The following is a 21,033-nucleotide window of genomic DNA, read 5'->3' as shown; positions in this document are numbered from 1 at the left end:
AAGGCAGGTAGAAAAATAATAATAATGGTATTCGTTAAGTGCTTACAATGTGACAGGCACCATACTAAGCGTTGGGGTGGCTACAGGCAAATTGTCTCTGTCCCACATGGGGCTCACAATTTCCATCCCCATTTTACAGATGAGGGAACTGAGACATAGAGAAGTGAAGTGAGTTGCCCAAGGCCACACAGCAGCCAAGTGGTAGAGCTGGGATTGGAAGCCATGAACTTACGACTCTCAGGTCTGTGCTCTATCCACTAGGCCGTGCCTCTTGAGGGATCATCAGAGGGACACCTATAATAATAATGATAATAATAATAATAATAATGATAATAATAATGATGGTATTTGTTAAGTGCTTACTATGGGCAAAGCACTGTTCTAAGTACTGGGGGGGATACAAGGTGCCACGCTGCTTCTCACCTATGAAGAACTTGGACCATCAGCAGACTAGGTATATAGTCCTTGAGGTATTGAACATGAACACTTTTAGGATTTACCTTTTCCTGATGTGTTCATTTTTAACTGGTGTGAAATTGGTGCCAAAGACTCTGACAGATGCTAATGAACTTCAATACCAAGCCTGGAGAGCATAATAATAATAATGATGGCATTTATTAAGCGCTTACTATGTGCAAAGCACTGTTCTAAGCACTGGGGAGGTTACAAGGTGATCAGGTTGTCCCACGGGGGGCTCACAGTCTTAATCCCCATTTTACAGGTGAGGTAACTGAGGCACAGAGAAGTTAAGTGACTTGCCCAAAGTCACACAGCTGACAATTGGCAGAGTCAGGATTTGAACCCATGATCTCTGACTCCAAAGCCCGTGCTCTTTCCGCTGAGCCACGCTGCTTCATAGATAGAGTCCTCCCTGCCCATTCATTCACTCTTACACTGTGGCCTTTATTGTTCCCCTCTAGATGGTAAGCTATCTGTCATTTTATTTATTTGTATTTATTAGAGAAGCAGCGTGGCTCAGTGGAAAGAGCCCGGGCTTTGGAGTCAGAGGTTATGGGTTCAAATCCCAGCTCTGCCAATTGTCAGCTGTGTGACTTTGGGCAAGTCACTTCACTTCTCTGTGCCTCAGTTACTTCATCTGTAAAATGGGGATTAAAACTGTGAGCCCCCATGGGACAAACTGATCACCTTGTAACCTCTCCAGCGCTTAGAACAGTGCTTTGCACATAGTAAGCACTTCATAAATGTTATTATTATTATTATTGTTATTATTATTGATATCTGTCTCCCAGTCTCTAGACTGTAAGCTCATTCTCCTCATACATCTCACCCAGCATACTTGTGTTAAGATGAGCGGAGCTTCAGTGCAAGGAGACTTACTTTGTTCCAGAACTTTACCGCTTGTATTCCCATATTGCTATTTGATATTGAGAATGGCCCATAAGTGTCACTGATATAAAAGTAGTGTGGCTTAGTGGATAGAGCGTGGGCCTGGAGTCAGAAAGACCTGTCTTCTAATCCTGGCTCTGCCTCATTCATTCATTCATTCATTCATTCAATCATATTTATTGAGCGCTTACTGTGTGCAGAGCACTGTACGAAGCGCTTGGGAAGTACAAGTTGCTCATGTCTCCTGAGTGACCTTGGGGAAGTTACAAAATTCCTCTGGGCCTCAGTTACCTCATCTGTAAAATGGGAATTGAGTGCAAGCCCCATGTGGGACAGGGACTGTGAAAAAGCTGCTTAACTTGTGTCTACCCCAGCACTTTGAAAAGCTCTTGACATATAGTAAACACTTAACAAGTATCAGAATTATTATCGATTATTATTATTATTGTTATTATTATTATTAAGTGTTCAAGGAGGCAGAGGGACACCTGTGCGTGATCCAGGTTATACAGCTTTATACAGCTTCAGAGAAGCAGCATGGTGTAGTGGATAGAGCACTTGCCTGGGAGTAAGAAGGTCATGGGTTCTAATATTTGCTTCACCACTTGTCTGCTGTGTGACCTTGGGCAAATTACTTCTCTTCTCTGTGCCTCAGTAACCTCATTTGTAAAATGGGGATTGAGAGTGGGTCCAACCTGATTTGCTTGTATCCATACTGTTGCTTAGTTCTTCTTTCTTCCTATTTCTTCCTTTCTTCTTCCTTTCTTTCACTTTCTTCTTCTTTCTTTCTCCTTTCTTTCATTTTCTTCTCTTCTTCTTCTTCCTTCTTCTTTCTTCTTCCTTCTTCTTTCTTTCTTCTTTTTTCTTCTTTCTTCTTTCTTCCTTCTTCTGCCTTCTCCCTTCTTCTTCTTCATCTCCCTTCTTCTTCTTCTTCATCTCCCTTCTTCTTCTTCTTCTTCTTCTTCTTCCTTCTCCTTCTTCTTCTTCTTCCTTCTTCTTCTTCTTCCTTCTTCTTCTTCTTCCTTCTCCTTCCTTCTCCTTCCTTCTCCTTCCTTCTTCCTCCTTCTTCTTCCTCCTTCTTCTTCCTCCTTCTTCTTCCTCCTTCTTCTTCCTCCTTCTTCTTCCTCCTTCTTCTTCCTCCTTCTTCTTCCTCCTTCTTCTTCCTCCTTCTTCTTCCTCCTTCTTCTTCCTCCTTCTTCTTCCTCCTTCTTTCTTCTTCCTTCTTCTTCCTTCTTCTTCCTTCTTCTTCCTTCTTCCTCCTTCTTCTTCCTCCTTCTTCTTCCTCCTTCTTCTTCCTCCTTCTTCTTCCTCCTTCTTCTTCCTCCTTCTTCTTCCTCCTTCTTCTTCCTCCTTCTTCTTCCTCCTTCTTCTTCCTCCTTCTTCCTCCTTCCTTCTTCTTCCTTCTTCTTCCTTCTTCTTCCTTCTTCTTCCTTCTTCTTCCTTCTTCTTCCTTCTTCTTCCTCCTTCTTCCTCCTTCTTCTTCCTTCTTCTTCCTTCTTCTTCCTTCTTCTTCCTTCTTCTTCCTTCTTCCGCCTTCTTCCGCCTTCTTCCGCCTTCTTCCACCTTCTTCCTTCTGTCGTCTTCTTCTCTCACTACAGCTCTGTAGACTTTTAGCCTGGTCTGGAGGCTGATCCCTCTCTGACATTACAAAGAAAAGTTAAGTGACAAGTCCCAGATCACATATCAGGCAGGCAAGTTGTTGGGGAGAATGTCTCTATATGGTTTTCAATTAATCAATCAATCAATCAATCATATTTATTGAGCACTTACTGTGTGCAGAGCACTGTTTTCAGAAACAATCCAGTTTATCCCTATCCCTAGGAGCAGCATGGACTAGTGGAAAGAGCAAGGGTCTGGAAATCAGAGGACTTGGGTTCTAATCCTGCCTCTGCCACTTGCCTGCTGTGTGACCCTGGGCACTTAATTTTTCTGTGACTCAGTTTCCTCATCAATAATATGGGGATTCAATACCTGTTTTCCCTCTTACTGACTGTGTCTGATGAACTTATCTTGTATGTTACCCTGTGCTTAGTACAGTGCTTGGCACCTAGTAGTCACTTAATAAATATCACAATCATTATTATTAGCAAGAATTCAGCCAGGACATCTAAGGCAGAAGACTGTTCTATTTCTGCAGGCAAAAAGGGATGATAATAATAATAAAATAATAATGATACTAATGATAATAATAAGTGCTTAGTACAGTGCTCTGCACACAGTAAGCACTCAATAAATACGATTGATGATAATAATAATTGTGGTATTTGTTAAGCACTTACTATATGCCAGGCACTGTACCGAGCACTGGGCTGGATGTAAGCAAATCGGGGTTAACAGCCCCCGTCCCACATGGGACTCACAGTCTTAATCAACATTTTACAGATGAGGTAACTGAGGCATAGAGAAGTGAAGTGATTTGCCCAAGGTCACATGGCAGAAAAGTGGCAGAGTGGGGATTCAAACCCATAACCTTCTGACTCCTGGGCCCATGCTCTATCCACTACTCCATACTGTTTATGACCTGCTTCAGAAAGTTATCATAACTACTTTATATCATACTATAATAATAATAATAAATAATAATAAATGGCATTTATTAAGCACTTACTATGTGCAAAGCACTGTTCTAAGCGCTGGGGAGGTTAAAAGGTGATCAGGTTGTCCCACAGGGGGCTCACAGTCTTAGTCCCTATTTTACAGATGAGGTAACTGAGGCATAGAGAAGTTAAGTGACTTGCCCATAGTATACTAGATACTATACTGCCCTTATCTTTAGGATGATAGTCTTCTAGACTGTGAGCCCACTATTGGGTAGGGACCATCTTGTACTTCCCAAGCGCTTAGTACAGTGCTCTGCACACAGTAAGCACTCAATAAATACGATTGAATGAATGAACGAATGATAACATGCGAACCTCACTTGTATCTATTAAACTCATTCTTCTTGTTCAAACAGAACCCAGACTGAGCCCCCTTTTTCCTCTCCCCCTCCCCATCTCCCCCGCCCTACCTCCTTCCCCTCCCCACAGCACCTGTATATATGTTTGTACAGATTCATTACTCTGTTTATTTTACTTGTACATATTTAATTAATTAATTAATGATGGCATTTGTTAAGCGCTTACTATGTGCAAAACACTGTTCTAAGCACTGGGGGGATACAAGGTGATCAAGGTGTCCCACGTGGGGCTCACAGTCTTAATCCCCAATTTACAGATGAGGTAACTGAGGCTCAGAGAAGTTAAGCGACTTGCCCAAGGTCACACAGCAGACATGTGACAGATCCGGGATTTGAACCCATGACTTCTGACTCCAAAGCCCATGCTCTTTCCACTGAGCCATGATTTCTTATTCTATTAATTTTGTTAATGATGTGCATCTAGCTTTACTTCTATTTATTCTGATGACTTGACACCTGTCCACATGCTTTGTTTTGTTGTCTGTCTCCCCCCCCCTCTAGACTGTGAGCCCATTGTTGGGTAGGGATCGTCTCTATATGTTGCCAACTTGTACTTTCCAAGTGCTTAGTACAGTGCTCTGCACACAGTAAGCGCTCAATAAATACGATTGAATGAATGAATGAAAAAGCGGCAGTGGAAAAGAATTATTGATTAGTTCTAGGTCCCTCAGTTCCCTCATCTGTCAAAGACTATGTGCCCCCCTGGTGATATGGACTGTGTCCATCCTGATGAGCTAGTATCTATCCTATCGTGCAGTACAGTGCCTGGTCATAGTAAGTGCTTAACAATTGGCATTAAAAACATTAAAATAATAATGATAGCATTTATTAAGTGCTTACTATGTACGAAGCACTAAGTGCTGGAGTAGCATGAGAAGCAGTTTGGCTCAGTGGAAAGAGCATGGACTTTGGAGTCAGAGGTCATGGGTTTGAATCCTGGCTCTGTCACTTGCCAGCTGTGTGACTTTGGGCAAGTCACTTCACTTCTCTGTGCCTGTTACCTCATCTGTAAAATGGAGATGAAGACTGTGAGCCCCTGTGGGACAACCTGATCACCTTCTACACCCCAGCGCTTAGAACAGTGCCTTGCACATAGTAAGCGCTTAATAAGTGCCATTATTATTACTATTATTATGGCCTAGGGGATAGAGCATGGGCCTGGGTGTCAGAAGGACCTGGGTTCTAATTCCGACTCCACTTGGCTGCTGTGTGACCTTGGGCAAGTCACTTAACTTCTCTGTGCTTCGGTTACCTCATCTATATAATGGAGATTAAGACTGCGAACCCAACGTGGGAGGTGCACTGTGACCAACCTGATTAGCTTGCACCTACCCCATTGCTTAGTACAGTGCCTGGACCGTAGTAAGCGTTTAACAAATACCATTAAAAAAAAAAAGGTGCAAAATGCAAGTGTGCTAAAGAGTCTAAGAGGTTCTACTTTTTCTTCATGGGATTTTTGAGTGACTTTATTCTCACTTAAGAAATTCACTTAATATTGGAATTAATGGAATTTCATTCCATTCCAACTAAATGGAATTGACTTAATATTCCCTTCAATCATGTCTGAGCAGCCCATACTAAATTAATTTAGGAAAATGATTGTGCAAATGTTAAAGGTGACATCACTAAGAAGGTCCCCAACACAGACTGTGTTTGAAGAGAGAACTCTTCTAATGTTAAGTTGGCCAAGCCCCTCTAGAGAATTGTTTGAAGGAATTTAACAGTAAAGCCCCACAGATGAACCTCATATTAATTACATACTTAAGGAATCAACTGCTCTTCTGTTTTTAAGAAAATGGTTTGGGAGCTGAGCTATATATTGGAATAGGTGAAATTTACAGCTCTCTGAACTGACGCAAAATGATTGGAATCTAAAACAATTAAGATCTGGCTTCCTACCGCAGTACTACGTCTGGGGGAAAAAAATGAAATGTATATTGATTAGTTGTCTGTAATATAAGTTACGCAAGTGACTCTATTTTATATAGAACAGCTGCTAAAAAGATGACAGGCGAGTTTATCATTTTTCATCAATCAATCAATCAATTGTATTGAGTGTTTACTGTGTGCAGAGCACTGTACTAAGCACTTGGGAAGTACAAGTTGGCAACATATAGAGACAGTCCCTACCCAACAGTGGGCTCACAGTCTAAAAGGGGGAGACAGAGAACAAAACCAAACATACTAACAAAATAAAATAAATAGAATAGATATGTACAAGTAAAATAAATAGAGTAATCATTTCATCTTCGCGTTATGATTTTTTTGTTCACCCAGTTTTTAATCGACATACAACAGGGAAGTGATAGTGAGCAGAAACAGATGGATAGGGGCATGAAAGCAGCCTGCTGCTTCTTCACTCACTCATTTTCAGTATTACCACCCTGCTCAAAGTTTAAGATGGCAAAGACCATTCAGAAGCAGCGTGGCTCAGTGGAAAGAGCCCGGGCTTGGGAGTCAGAGGTCATGGGTTCTAATCCCGACTCCGCCACTTGCCAGCTGTGTGACTTTGGGCAAACCACTTAACTTCTCTGGGCCTCAGTTACCACATCTGTAACATGAGGATTAAAACTGTGAGCACCACATGGGACAACCTGATCACCTTGTATCCCCCCCCCGCGCTTAGAACAGTGCTTTGCACATAGTGAGTGCTTAACAAATGCCATCATTATTATTATTCAGCCGAGCTGGCTGCACCCCAGATCCATGTCAGAATCACATATGTGGCTTCCAGATGTGTGTGTGTCTGTGTGCATGTGTGTTCGAGTCTTGGCTCTGCCACTTGTCTGTGGTGTGACCTTGGACAAGTCACTTCACTTCTCTGGGCCTCAGTTACCTCTTTTGTAAAACGGGGACTGGGGCTATGAGCCACACATGGAACAGGGACTGTGTCCAACTCGATTTGCTTGTATGTAGCCTAGTGCTTTAGTACAGTGCCTGGCACAGAGTAAGTACTCAACAAATACCCCCTGAACTGAGAGCTCACCTCCTCCAAGTGGCCTTCCCAGACTGAGCCCCCTTTTTCCTCTCCTCCTCCCCATCCCCCCTACCTTACCTCCTTCCCCCACAGCACTTGTATATATGTTTGTACAGATTTATTACTCTGTTTCTTTTACTTGTACATATTTACTATTCTATTTATTTTGTTAATGAAGTGCATTTAGCTTTAATTCTATTTGTTCTGACAACTTGACACCTGTCCACATGTTTTATTTTGTTGTCTGTCTCCCCCTTCCAGACTGTGAGCCTGCTGTTGGGTAGTCACCGTCTCTATATGGTGCCAACTTGTACTTCCCAAGCGCTTAGTACAGTGCTCTGCACACAGTAAGCACTCAAAAAATACGATTGAATGAATGAATGAAATACTACAATTATTCCCTCTAGACTGTAAGCTCACTGTGGGCAGGGAAGGTGTCTGTTTACTGCTGTCGTGTATTCTCCCAAATGCTTAGTACAGTGGCCTGCACACAGTAAGTGCTCAATAAATATGATTGAATGATTGAATGAATGTGTTTGTTGTGGGCGGCCTCTGAAGTCTGGGATATGAGCAGTTTCCATGGCAGGGGAAGGAAATAATAATAATAATAATAAGGGCATTTATTAAGTGCTTACTATGTGCAGAGCACTGTTCTAAGTGCTGGGGAGGTTACAAGGTGATCAGGTTGTCCCACGTGGGGCTCACAGCCTTAATCCCCATTTTACAAAAGAGGTAACTGAGGCACAGTGAAGTGATTTGCCCAAAGTCACACACCTGACAATTAACAATACTAATAATCATAATGATGATGGCATTTGTTAAGTGCTTACTATGTGCAAATCACTGTTCTAAACGCTGGGGAGAATACAAGGTGATCAGGTTGTCCCACGTGGGGCTCACAGTCTTAATCCCCATTTTACAGATGAGGCAACTGAGGCCCAGAGAAGTGAAGTGACTTGTCCAAGGTCACACAGCTGACAATTGGCGGAGCTGGGATTTGAACCTGTGCCCTCTGACTCCCAAGCCCGGGGTCTTTCCACCGAGCCACACTGCTTCTCATAATGCTTTGACTTTACTAGGTTTGGCTTATGGGCGAGGGAGGAGCAGGAGTGTTTACCACACAGAGAGCTCAGGCTGCTGCTGCCATAGGGCTAACATCCCCTGCTCCTTCTCCTCAGATTGAACCCCTGCTTCCAGCCCCACTTCATTCCCCTTTCCCCTGCCGTATATTCAGTAAGCATGAAGCAGCGTGGCTCAGTGGAAAGAGCCCGGGCTTTGGAGTCAGAGGTCATGGGTTCAAATCCTGACTCTGCCATTTGTCCGCTGTGTGACTTCGGGCAAGTCACTTAACTTCTCTGGTCCTCAGTTACCTCACTGGTAAAATGAGAAGCAGCGTGGCTCAGTGGAAAGAGCCCGGGCTTTGGAGTCAGAGGTCATGGGTTCAAATCCCTGCTCTGCCAATTGTCAGCTGTGTGACTTTGGGCAAGTCACTTCACTTCTCTGTGCTTCAGTGACCTCATCTGTAAAATGGGGATTAAGACTGTGAGCCCCACGTGGGACAACCTGATCACCTCCCCAGCGCTTAGAACAGTGCTTTGCGCATAGTAAGTGCTTAATAAATGACAGTATTATTATTATTAAAATGGGGATGAAGACTGTGAGCCCCACGTGGGACAACCTGATCACCTTGTAACCTCCCCAGCGCTTAGAACAGTGCTTTGCACATAGTAAGTGCTCAATAAATGCCATTATTATTATTATTATTTTATTAAAATGGGGATTAAGACTGTGAGCCCCACATGGGACAACCTGATCACCTCCCCAGCGCTTAGAACAGTGCTTTGCACATAGTAAGTGCTTAATAAATGCCATTATTATTATTATTGAAATGGGGATGAAGACTGTGAGCCCCCCGTGGGACAACCTGATCACCTTGTAACCTCCCCAGCACTTAGAACAGTGCTTTGCACATAGTAAGTGCTCAATAAATGCCATTATTATTATTATTATTTTATTAAAATGGGGATGAAGACTGTGAGCCCCCGTGGGACAACCTGATCACCTTGTAATCACCCCAGTGCTTTGAACAGTGCTTTGCACATAGTAAGCAATTAATAAATGCCATTATTATTATTGTTATTTATTTAGAACACAGTAAGTGCTCAATAACTAAATAAATTGATCGATTGGACCCACTGATGCGTGCTTTGACCACCCTGGATGGAGTGGGAATAAAGGTGCTCGGACCAGAATGAGCGGCTGTTGGGGTGTTTTCTAAGCAGGGTGGCTGAGTGGAAAAAGCCCGGGCTTGGGAGGTGCAGGACGTGGGTTCTAATCCTGGCTATGCCACTAGCCTGCTAGGTGAACTTGGGCAAGCCACTTCACTTCTCCGTGCTTGTTACCTCACCTGTAAAATGGGCATGAAGATATGAGCCCCACTTGGGTGAACCTTATTACCTTGTATCTACTCCAGTGCTTAGAACAGTTCTGGGCACATAGTAAGCATTTAGCAAATACAATAATAATAATAATAATAATAATAATAATTATTATTATTATTATTATTATTATTACACTGCGTTCCTCTGGGGAGTGGGAACAAATACTGACCCTTATAAATGATTCCAGTGAGAATGAAGAGATCTTCGGTTCAATAGAGGTGTCTAGTCGTTTTTTGTGGCTGCATCCCTAGTAAAAATGACCTATTTCACCTCTTGAATCATTCACTGGTATTTATTTGAGCACATACTATGTGCAGAACGTTACTAAGCACAAGAGTGGGTACAAACAAGTAAGTAGACCTGTAATAGCGGTACTTTGAATTTGCTGCCAAGAATGCTAACATGAGTAAATATTATTAGGCACTTACTGGATGCCAACCGCTGTACTAAGAGCTGGAGTTAGGAACAAGATAATCAGATGAGATTTAGTCTCTGTCCGGCCCTGGGCCCACAATCTATGAGGGAGGGAGATTAAATATGAGAAGCAGTGTGGTAGTGGAGAGGGCCTGCAGTCAGAAGGACCTGGGTTCTAATCCCGGCTCTGCCACTTGTCTGCAGTGTGAACTTGGGCAAGTCATTTAGCTTCTCTGTGCCTCAGTTGCCTCATCTGTAAAATTCATTCATTCAATTGTATTTTTTGAGCTCTTACTGTGTGCAGAACACTGTATTAAGTGCTTGGGAAGTACAGTTCAGCAACAGAGAAGCAGCATGGCTCAAGGGAAATAGCAAGGGCTTTGGAGTCAGAGGTCATGGGTTCAAATCTCGACTCCGCCAATTGTCAGCTGTGTGACTTTGGCAAGTCACTTAACTTCTCTGTGTCTCACTTACCTCATCTGTAAAATGGGGATTGAGACTGTGAGCCCCCCATGGGACAACCTGATCACTTTGTAACCTCCCCAGTGCTGAGAACAGTGCTTGGCACATAGTAAGTGCTTAATAAATGTCATCATCATTATTATTATTAACAAAGACCATCCCTGCTCACAGTGGGCTCACAGTCTAGGGGCGATTAAGAATCTGAGCCCCATTTGGGACGTTGACCATGTCCAACCTGATTAGCCAATTGCTTTTTCTCCAGTGGTTAGTACAGTTCCTGGCACACAGTAAACACTTAGAAAATACCATAAAAAGTATGTTACTCCCATTTTATAGATGAGAAGGCTGAAGTTTAGTGAGGTTATTATTATATGTTGCCAACTTGTACTTCCCAAGTGCTTAGTACAGTGCTCTGCACACAGTAAGCGCTTAATAAATACGATTGATTATTAAGAATCATATAATAATAATAATAATAATAATAATAATAAAATAATTATTGTGGTATTTGTTAAGCACTTACTATCTGCCAAGCACTGTACTAAGTGCTGGGGTGGATACAAGCAAATCAGGTTGGGCACAGTCCATGTCCCACATAGCCATCACAGTCTTAATCCTCAATTTACAGATTAGGTAACTGAGGCATAGAGAAGTGAAGTGACTTGGCCAAGGTAACACAGCAAAGTGGCGGAGCTGGAATTCGAACCCAGATCCCTCTGAATCCAAAGCCTGTGCTCTTTCCATTAGGTCATACTGCTTCTCAGGGTTACACATCTGACCAGGGACAGGCCTGGGACTAGGGCCCGGGGTTGGTTGATTCGCAGATCAATGCTCTTTCCAGGAGGTCACACAGCTTTAGATCATTGGATGGATGGTCAATCAATCAATCAATCATATTTATTGAGCACTTACTGTGTGCAGAGCACTGTACTAAGCGCTTGGGAAGTACGAGTTGGCAACATATAGAGACAGTCCCTACCCAACAGTGGGCTCACAGTCTAAAAGGGGGAGACAGAGAACAAAACCAAACATACTAACAAAATAAAATAAATAGAATAGATATGACGTTTCCTGGAAGCTGTGGAGGGATTGTTGCCCCAATTTTTCCCTTCCTGCATCTCTGCCAGTTTCACTTGGGGCTTTAATCTTGCCTTTGATCAACCAACTGTATTTACTGAACACTCCAGCGCTTAGAACAGTGCTTTGCACATAGTAAGCGCTTAAGAAATACCATCATTATTATTATTCCTTACTATGCATGGAGCAATGCACTAAGGGCCTGGGAGACTGCAGTACAACAGAGTTAGCAGACACGCTTCCCACCCAGGAATTTAGTCTGTTCAAACTGCTTTTCTGTTGCTGGTTCCCTTGTATAGTGATAATAGCATTTGTTAAGCACTTACTATGTGCAAAGCACTGTTCTAAGCGCTGGGGGGGGATACAAGGTGATCAGCTTGTTCCACGTGGGGCTCAGTCTTCATCCTCATTTTACAGATGAGGGAACTGAGGCTCAGAGAAGTCAAGTGACTGGCCCAAGGTCACACAGCAGATGTGGCGGAGCGGGGATTAGAACCCATGACTTCTGACTCTGAAGCCCACGCTCTTTCCACTGAGCCATGCTGCTTCTCTTGTACGTTTGTAGCTGGATTGCTTGGCCTGAAATTGTGCTTTGATATGTTTTTAAAGAGTCTCTTCTTTACCTTCTGGCATTCCGGCAGGTTTCTAGAAGAATGTTGACCCCTTCCGTTTGTAGGAATAGCAACTCAGGGCCAAACCCTAATGGCAGAGGCCAGAAGACTACTCAGTGTGCTTCAGCATTTAATCTATCAATCAATCAGCTATATTTATTGAGCGTTCACTGTGTGTTGGGCACTGTACTAAGCACTTGAGGGAGTATAACACGACAATATGACAGAGCCATTTCCTGCCCCCAACTAACTTGCAGTCTAGTGGTGGAGGGTGATAGGGATATAAATAAATTATGGATATAAATGGAAGTGCTTTTGCTCTTTCTTCTAGGCTAAGCCTTTAAAGGATAAAGATGCTCTTGGGACCAGATAATACCATATGTGGCCTCATCTTTTTAATTCAACTCCATAATAATAATAATAATAATGGCATTTGTTAAGCGCTTACTATGTGCGAGGCACTGTTCTAAGCGCTGGGGGGATACAAGGTGATCAGGTTCTCCCACGTGGGGCTCACGGTCTTAATCCCCATTTTACAGATGAAGTAACTGAGGCCCAGAGAATTCATTCATTCATTCAATCATATTTATTGAGCGCTTACTGTGTGCAGAGCACTGTACTAAGCACTTGGGAAGTACAAGTTGGCAACGTATAGAGACGGTCCCTACCCAACAGTGGGCTCACAGTCTAGTGAAGTGACTTGCCCAAAGTCACCCAACGGACGAGTGGCGAAGCCGAGATTAGAACCCATGACCTCTGACTCCCAAGCCTGGGATCTTTCCACTGAGCCACGCTGCTTCTCCAGAAGGTGGATTGGTCTTGGTTCGTGAAACAGAGAGGCTACATGGCCTAGTGGATAAAGCACAGCTTTTGGAGTCAGAAGGTCTTGGTTTCTAATTCTGACTTCACCTCCTGTCTGCTCTGGGAACTTCTCTGGGCCTCAATGACCTCATCTGTGGATTGGAGATTAAGACTGTGAACCTTATATCAGAAAAGCATTGTGTTCAGTCAATTATCTTGTAGCCACCCCAGCGCTTTGAACAGTGGCTGGGACATAGTAAGTAAGCACTTAAATATACCATTACTTTTAATAATTATAGGTAACATCTGAGAAATTGATTTTAGTCACTGCATACCTCTAGTCACTGTAAATTCATTATTCATTCATTCAATCATATTTTATTGAGCACTTACTGTGTGCAGAGCGCTGTACTAAGCGCTTGGGAAGTACAAATCAGCAACATATAGAGACGGTCCCTACCCAACAACGGGTTCACATTCTACCCTTACCAACTCTGAAATTCTTCTAATAATAATTGTGGTATTTCTTAAGTGCCTGCTATATGCCAGACATTGTACTAACCACAAGGATAGATACAAGGTAATCGGCTTGGACACAGCCCCTGTTGCACATAGGGCTCACAGTCTTAATCTTCATTTTACAGATGAGGTAACTGAGGCACAGAGAAGTTAAGTGACTTGCCCAAGGTCATACAGCAGACTAATGGCAGAGCCGGAATTAGAACCCAGATCCTTCTGATAGGCCCATGCTCTATCCACTAGACCATGTTATTTCCCACTTGGATGTCCTGCTGACACCTCAAACTTCTTATACCCAAAACAGTACTACTCATTTTCCCACACAAACCCTGTCCTCCCTCTAACTTTCCTATCACTGTAGACAGCACCACCATCCTCCCTGCCTCTGAAGCCCATAACTTTGTGTCTCAATGGAAAGAGCCCGGGCTTTGGAGTCAGAGGTCATGGGTTCAAATCCCAGCTCTGCCAATTGTCAGCTGTGTGGCTTTGGGCAAGTCACTTCACTTCTCTGGGACTCAGTTACCTCATCTGTAAAATGGGGATGAGGACTGTGAGCCCCATGTGGGACAACCTGATCACCTGGTATCCTCCCCAGCGCTTAGAACAGTGCTTTGCACATAGTAAGCGCTTAACAAATGCCATTATTATTATTAATATCCTAGATTCATCTTTCTCATTTAACCCACATATTCAATCTATCATAAAATCCTGTCTGTTCCATAGTCGCAATAGCTCTAGGATTTGTCCTTTCCGCTTCATCCAGACTGCTACCATGCTGATCATTTCTTGCCTTGGCCAATGCATTAGTCTCTCACTGACTTTCTGGCCTCCTTTCTCTCCCCTTCTCCAATCCACAATTCACTCTGCTCTCCCTATTTTTCTGAAAAAATGTTCAGTCCATGTCTCCCCACTTTTCCAAAATCTCCAATGGTTGCTCATCCACCTCCACATCAAAGGGAATCCCTGGCCCACGTCATCCCCCGGGCCTGGAATGCCCTCCCTCTGCCCATCCGCCAAGCCAGCTCTCTTCCTCCCTTCAAGGCCCTACTGAGAGCTCACCTCCTCCAGGAGGCCTTCCAAGATTGAGCCCCTTCCTTCCTCTCCCCCTTTCCATCCCCATCTTACCTCCTTCCCTTCCCCACAGCACCTGTATATATGTATATATGTTTGTACATATTTATTACTCTATTTATTTAGTTTACTTGTAAATATCTATTCTATTTATTTTATTTTGTTAGTATGTTTGGTTTTGTTCTGTCTCCCCCTTTTAGACTGTGAGCCCACTGTTGGGTAGGGACTGCCTCTATATGTTGCCAACTTGTACTTCCCAAGCGCTTAGTACAGTTCTCTGCACACAGTAAGCGCTCAATAAATACAATTGATGATGATGATGATGAACTTCTGGCCGTTGACTAGAAGGCACTCTATCAGCTCTTCCTCTCCTACTTCACTTAGCTAACCTCCTAGTACAATCTAACCTGCAGATCTTGCTCTTCTAGAACCAAGCTATTCTTGCCAACCATCACATGCCCAGGTCCTCCCTCTAGCCTGGAATTCCCTCCCCACTTCGTATCTGACAATCCACCACTAAATTCACATCTCCAAGAGGCCTTCCCTGATTAAACCCTGATCATCCCCTACCACTTTCCCCTCTGCGTTGTCTATACACTTGGTTGTGTAAAATTTGATAATAATAATGATAACTGTGGTATTAAGCACCGACTATGCGCCAGGCACCGTACTAAGCACTAAATGGATACAAGCAAAATTGGGTTGGACACAGTCTCCGTCCCATGTGGGGCTCACAGTCTCAATCCCCATTTTGCAGATGAGGTAATTGAGTCACAGAGAAGTTAAGTGGCTTGCCTAAGGTCACACAACAGACAAGTGGTGAATCCAGGATTAGACCCCATGACCTTCTGACTTCAGTCTAGTCCCAAAGCACTTATGTATGACGATGATGATGATGATGGTATTTGTTAAGTGCTTACTATGTGCCAAGCACTGTTCTAAGTGCTGGGGGGGATACAAGATGATCAGGTTGTCCCACGGGGGGCTCATAATCTTAATCCCCATTTTACAGATGAGGTAACTGAAGCCCAGAGAAGTGAAGTGACTTGCCCAAATTTACACAGCTGATGAGTGGCGGAGCCAGGATTAGAACCCACGACCTCTGACTCCCAAGTCTGGGCTCTTGCCACTGAGCTACGCTGCTTCTTTATGTATGTTTGTATATATGTATATATCCTCATACCCTGCTATTTCTTCTTTTGGTAATTTATGTAACTTTTGGCCTTCCCCTGTAGACTGCAAGCTCTTTGTGGGCAGAGATCTCCTTATGATAATTCCCATGGTATTTAAGTGCTTACTATGTGCCAGGCACTATACGAAGTGTTGCAATAGATACAAGTTGATCAGGTTGGACAAAGTCCTTGTCCCACATGGGACTCACAGTATCCATGAGACCTTCCCAGACTGAGCCCCCTCCTTCCTTTCCTCCTCCCCACCCCCATCCCCCCCCGCCTTACCTCCTTCCCCTCCCCACAGCACCTATGTATATATGGTTGTACATATTCATTACTCTATTTATTCATTTTATTTGTACATATTTATTCTATTTATTTAATTTTGTTACTTAGTATGTTTTGTTTTGTTCTCTGCCTCCCCCTTCTAGACTGTGAGCCCACTGTTGGGTAGGGACCATCTCTATATGTTGCCAACTTGTACTTCCCGAGCACTTAGTACAGTGCTCTGCACACAGTAAGCGCTCAATAAATACGATTGAATGAATGAACGAATGAAACCCCATTTTGCAGATGAAGTAACTGAGACAGAGAGCAGTTAGTTAACTTGCCCAGGGTCACAAAGCAGACAAGTGGCAGAGCTGGGATTAGAACCCGGGTCTTTAGACAAGTGGCAGAGCCAGGATTAGAACCCAGGTCCTTCTGAAACCCAGGCCCTTGCTCTATCCCATAGACAATGCTGTGTCTCACAGAACCATGTCTATCAACTCTATTTTACTGTACTTTTCTAATAAGTCCTTAGTCTAGTGCTCTGCCCAAAGTCAGTGCTCAATAAATACCATTGACTGATCGATTTATTTATACTATGCCCTTCCATTCAGAAATTGTGTTATTAAAGGAGATTATTTTTATTGATATGTGCCAGGATAGCTGATAATAGCCCTGTGCATTTGACCATTACTTCCACATTGTATACATTTATCGATCGCCACTAGCTGTACTGTTGCATTTGTCACTCACAGTGTATAACGGTGTTTTTGTTTCTCCTTCTTGCTGTCACAATCTTCCCAAAACTCCTGCTGTATGGCAACAACCTCATTCATCACGGCTGAATACCAAGTTGATCTATCTTCTGTTTCCTTTGTTCACTGCTATGCCTCATCACTTGCTGTTCTGCACCACTTCTCGCACTGATGTTTTGATAATCTCCTTTGGAATTTCACCGTTTAGGCCCTCTATGAGATACACAAATCACACACACCAAAGACAATCCCTGTCCACAAGAAAATTGCACATTAGTAGTCAAAAGAAATGGAGAACCAACTAATGTTTGGCAATAAAGAAAAACCAAGTCTCTGACCTTCCCTGGGCCTGTTTTGATGACAGCAAAGTCCCCAAAATTTGCTTTTCAAAGTCTTGCTTCACTTGCTGTAATCTCCTGTAAAATCTCCCGAGAGTTGCTGGGCTTTGGGCATCATCATTGCAGTCATCTGGCCTCTAAATTGGAACGCCTTCCCTCCTCATATCCAACAGACAATTATTCTCCCGCATTTCAAAGCCTTAATGAATGCATATTTCTTCCAAGAGGTCTTCCCTGACTAAGCCCTCCATTCCGTTTCTCCCACTCCCTTCTGCATCATCCTGACTTGCTCCCTTATTCACCCCCACCCAGCCCCACAGCACTTACGTACCTATCTGTAATTTATTTATTTATATTCATTCATTCATTCATTCAATTGTATTTATTGAGCGCTTATTGTGTGCAGAGCACTGTACTAAGTGCTTGGAAGGGTACAATATAGCAATAAACAGACATTCCCTGCCCATAATGTGCTTATTGTCTCTCCTTCTACAAAATGGGGATTAAGAATATAAACTCCACATGGGACATGGACTGTGTCCAAACTGATTAGCTTGTATCTACCCCAGCATTGAGAAGAATGCCTGGAACATAGTATGCATTTAACAAATGTCGTTAAAAAACAACAACAACAAAAAACTCTGTCCTTATCCTCTTTTGCTTCCTGAGTGGCAGTAGATCTGGGAATCCCATTGCCAGGAGGGGTGTTCTTTAGGAATTTTCTTCAGTATATTCTATGTTGGGAAGATGGGTGTGGGGGAAGGAAGGTCTGTAGGCCAGTGGAATACCCATTTCAGTTTTCTCTCTCAGACATGGCAAAAGAGGACTTGGAAAAATAGTAGTCTGTTTGCCCTCTTGGATACACATCAATCAAATGATCAATCGGTTGTATTTACTGAATGCTTACTATATGCACAGCTCATCCTAAGCAAATAGAGAAGTCCTCAACTGATCTAGACTGTGGTGTGCATCAGCAACCTCCTACGCCGCAAATCACCTAGCCGTTGTTAAACAGCTTAAGCAATTACTCTTCCTATTTGTTTCATTCTAGCTTTCTTAATAGGCATTCCAACCTTGCTATTTTTATTTTAAGCATCTCACCTCTCTGCAAAATTGTGGATGGAAATAGCTGCCGGTAGTTTTGAGGGAAATTTAGGAATTTAGTGAGGCTTTTTTTTTTGATTGGCTTGTTTCAAAAATGCCCTTTACACAACTTGACATTTGTTTCTAGAACTAAAATTTTATTTAAATCCAGCATAAGTTGATTACTCTCTGTTGACCAGAAAACAACTGTAGTCAACTTGTTCTCCTATGTCCAAATGCAGTTTATATTTTTATGCCAACGAAAGCACGGAATGATTTTCATGTTCATGATTTTCTAAAGTGGTGCTGATACCATTGTACAGTATTTCTTGAAAAAGTTAAATGTCCCCAGAAGGAGCTGACATTTTGCAGGCTTCTGCTGAAGTGGATTGTTGCCATTACACTTATTTTAGTTCCCTTTGTGCATTTATTAGTGCATTTAGAAAACACAGTAAGCAATCAATGAATACAGTTCATTGATTTAAACTGCATTTAGCTATCGCATTAGTGCACTCAGTGCTCAATAAATATGATTGTTTGAGCATCCACTTGGTGTTGTGCACTGTACTAGGTGCTTGGGAAGTACAAAATAATGAGTGTCAAGTTCCCTGCCCACAGGCACTTTACATTCTAAAGGGGGAGACAAAAAAAGTGTTAACACCAAGAGAGGTCAAAAATTAATAAACAAAGCAGACAGGCATTCATGAGTGCTAAAGAGTGGGTAAATAATTTTAAAAGAGATATGATATCCTTAAACTGTTATGTAGTTATCTTTAGTATTCAAAGAAAACATCTGTAACAGGGAAAGCCACCTCTGAGCACGTGTGTAGCTCCGAAGGCTAACGTGGAAACCTCAGTCCCAACCACACTGTGCACACAACACAACTGTCCCTTGTTGTGTCACGTTTGAAGTGCTTGACCCTGTTTTCTCTTTTGCCTTGCTGTCTCTCACTGTTTACCAAGAAGAAAGTCTCTCTTTTTGTGATAGGAGAGTGCCCATCTGGTCTCTCTTCAGCCACTGGCTCCCAGTTTTCAGCTGAGGGGCAGCATTTTCTGAAGATTTGTTTTATCATGTCTTTAAAATCCTTCTGCTGCCCTGCCCACTTTAAGCTTCCCAATTTCTGCCCTTCATAAAACAGATGATTGGATGTCCTGCTGTCATTAGAGTCACAGCATGGCTTAGTGGAAAGAGCATGGGCTTGGGAATCACTGGATGTGGGTTCTATTCTCAGCTCTGCCTCTTGTCTGCTGGGTGACCTTGGGCAAGACACTTAACTCATTGTGCCTCAGTTACCACATCTGTAAAATGTGGATTTAGACTGTAAGCCCCACATGGGAAAACCTGATTACTTTGCATCTACCCCAGCACTTAGGACAGTGCTTGGCACATAGAAGTGCTTAACAAATACCATAATTATTATTATTATCAATTTTTCTCACATGTCCCACCCATTACAACTATGTTAAGGTGAACAGAAATTTGGTGCTATGAAACTAAGTTCTAGAAGTTCATTGTTCCTGATTTTTAACTTGCTATGTAATACTGAGTATGGCCAGTAAATGATGTTGTTCGAATTATTCAAGAGGGTGAATGTCACCCCTCCATCAGGTCCACAACACGTATGTGTCATTAATTTATTTATATCAGTGTCTGTCTTCCCGCTATAGACTGTAGGCTCGTGGTGGCCAGGGAACATATTGTACTCTCTGAAGCACTTAGTACAGTGGTCTGCACACAGTAAGTGTTCCACAAATATGATTGATGGATTGATTAGGTCTCCCAGCTGGAGAGAAGGTTGAAGAGCAATCCAGCACTGGAGACCTTGAGTTTGGTCTGGAGTTTTGATACCACACTGCAGTCATTCATCCATTCATTCATTCATTCATTCATTCGTATTTACTGAGCGCTTACTGTGTGCAGAGCACTGTACTATGCGCTTGGGAAGTACAAGTTGGCAGCATATAGAGACGGTCCCTACCCAACAGTGGGCTCACAGTCTAGAAAGGGGAGACAGACAACAAAACAAAACATATTAACAAAATAAATAGAATAGTAAATATGTACAAGTAAAACAGAGTAATAAATCTGTACAAACATATATACAGGTGCTGTGGGGAAGGGAAGGAGATGGGGAGGAGGGGGAGAGGAAGGAGGGGGCTCAGTCTGGGAAGGCTCAATAGGGCTTTGAAGGGTTTCAGAGTGGCTTTGTCCCTTATCTCTTCTTGGGAAGCTAGGTAGTGTGGCCTAGTGGGTAGAGCCTGCGCATGGGAGTCAGAAGGACCTGGGTTCTACATCCAGCTCCACCACTAGTCCTCCATGCAACCTCGGGCAAGCCACTTCACCTCTCTGGGCCTCAGTTCCCTCAGTCACACTCTGGCAATCTCCCAGAGGAGTTGCTGGTCTTCTGGATTCAGTGTTCTACTTCCTTTTTTTTTTAATCATTGCTTGGTTAGTCAGTGTGTTACCTAGGTTATACAATTCTGTCACATCTCTTAACTTTGTACTGCCAATATGAATAACTGGCTATCTGTATGATTTTCCTGTTGCAGGCTGACCCATGACTTTAATTTTTTTCAGAGTATCATCAACTGGTCATGTGTGACTCAGTGAAGTGGTTTGCAATCATTTGCATGCATCCTGAGTTGGTGCTGTGGGGTGCACACATTTGCGTACCATGATTTTTGAACAATTATAAGCGTTAGAGCTGATTGACTGAAGCCATAACATCATCCAGGATG

Source organism: Tachyglossus aculeatus, chromosome 1 (assembly GCF_015852505.1).
Source record: "Tachyglossus aculeatus isolate mTacAcu1 chromosome 1, mTacAcu1.pri, whole genome shotgun sequence".
NCBI lineage: Eukaryota > Metazoa > Chordata > Mammalia > Monotremata > Tachyglossidae > Tachyglossus > Tachyglossus aculeatus.
The sequence above is the reverse complement of the archived record's forward strand: the minus strand, read 5'-3'. Positions refer to the sequence as shown.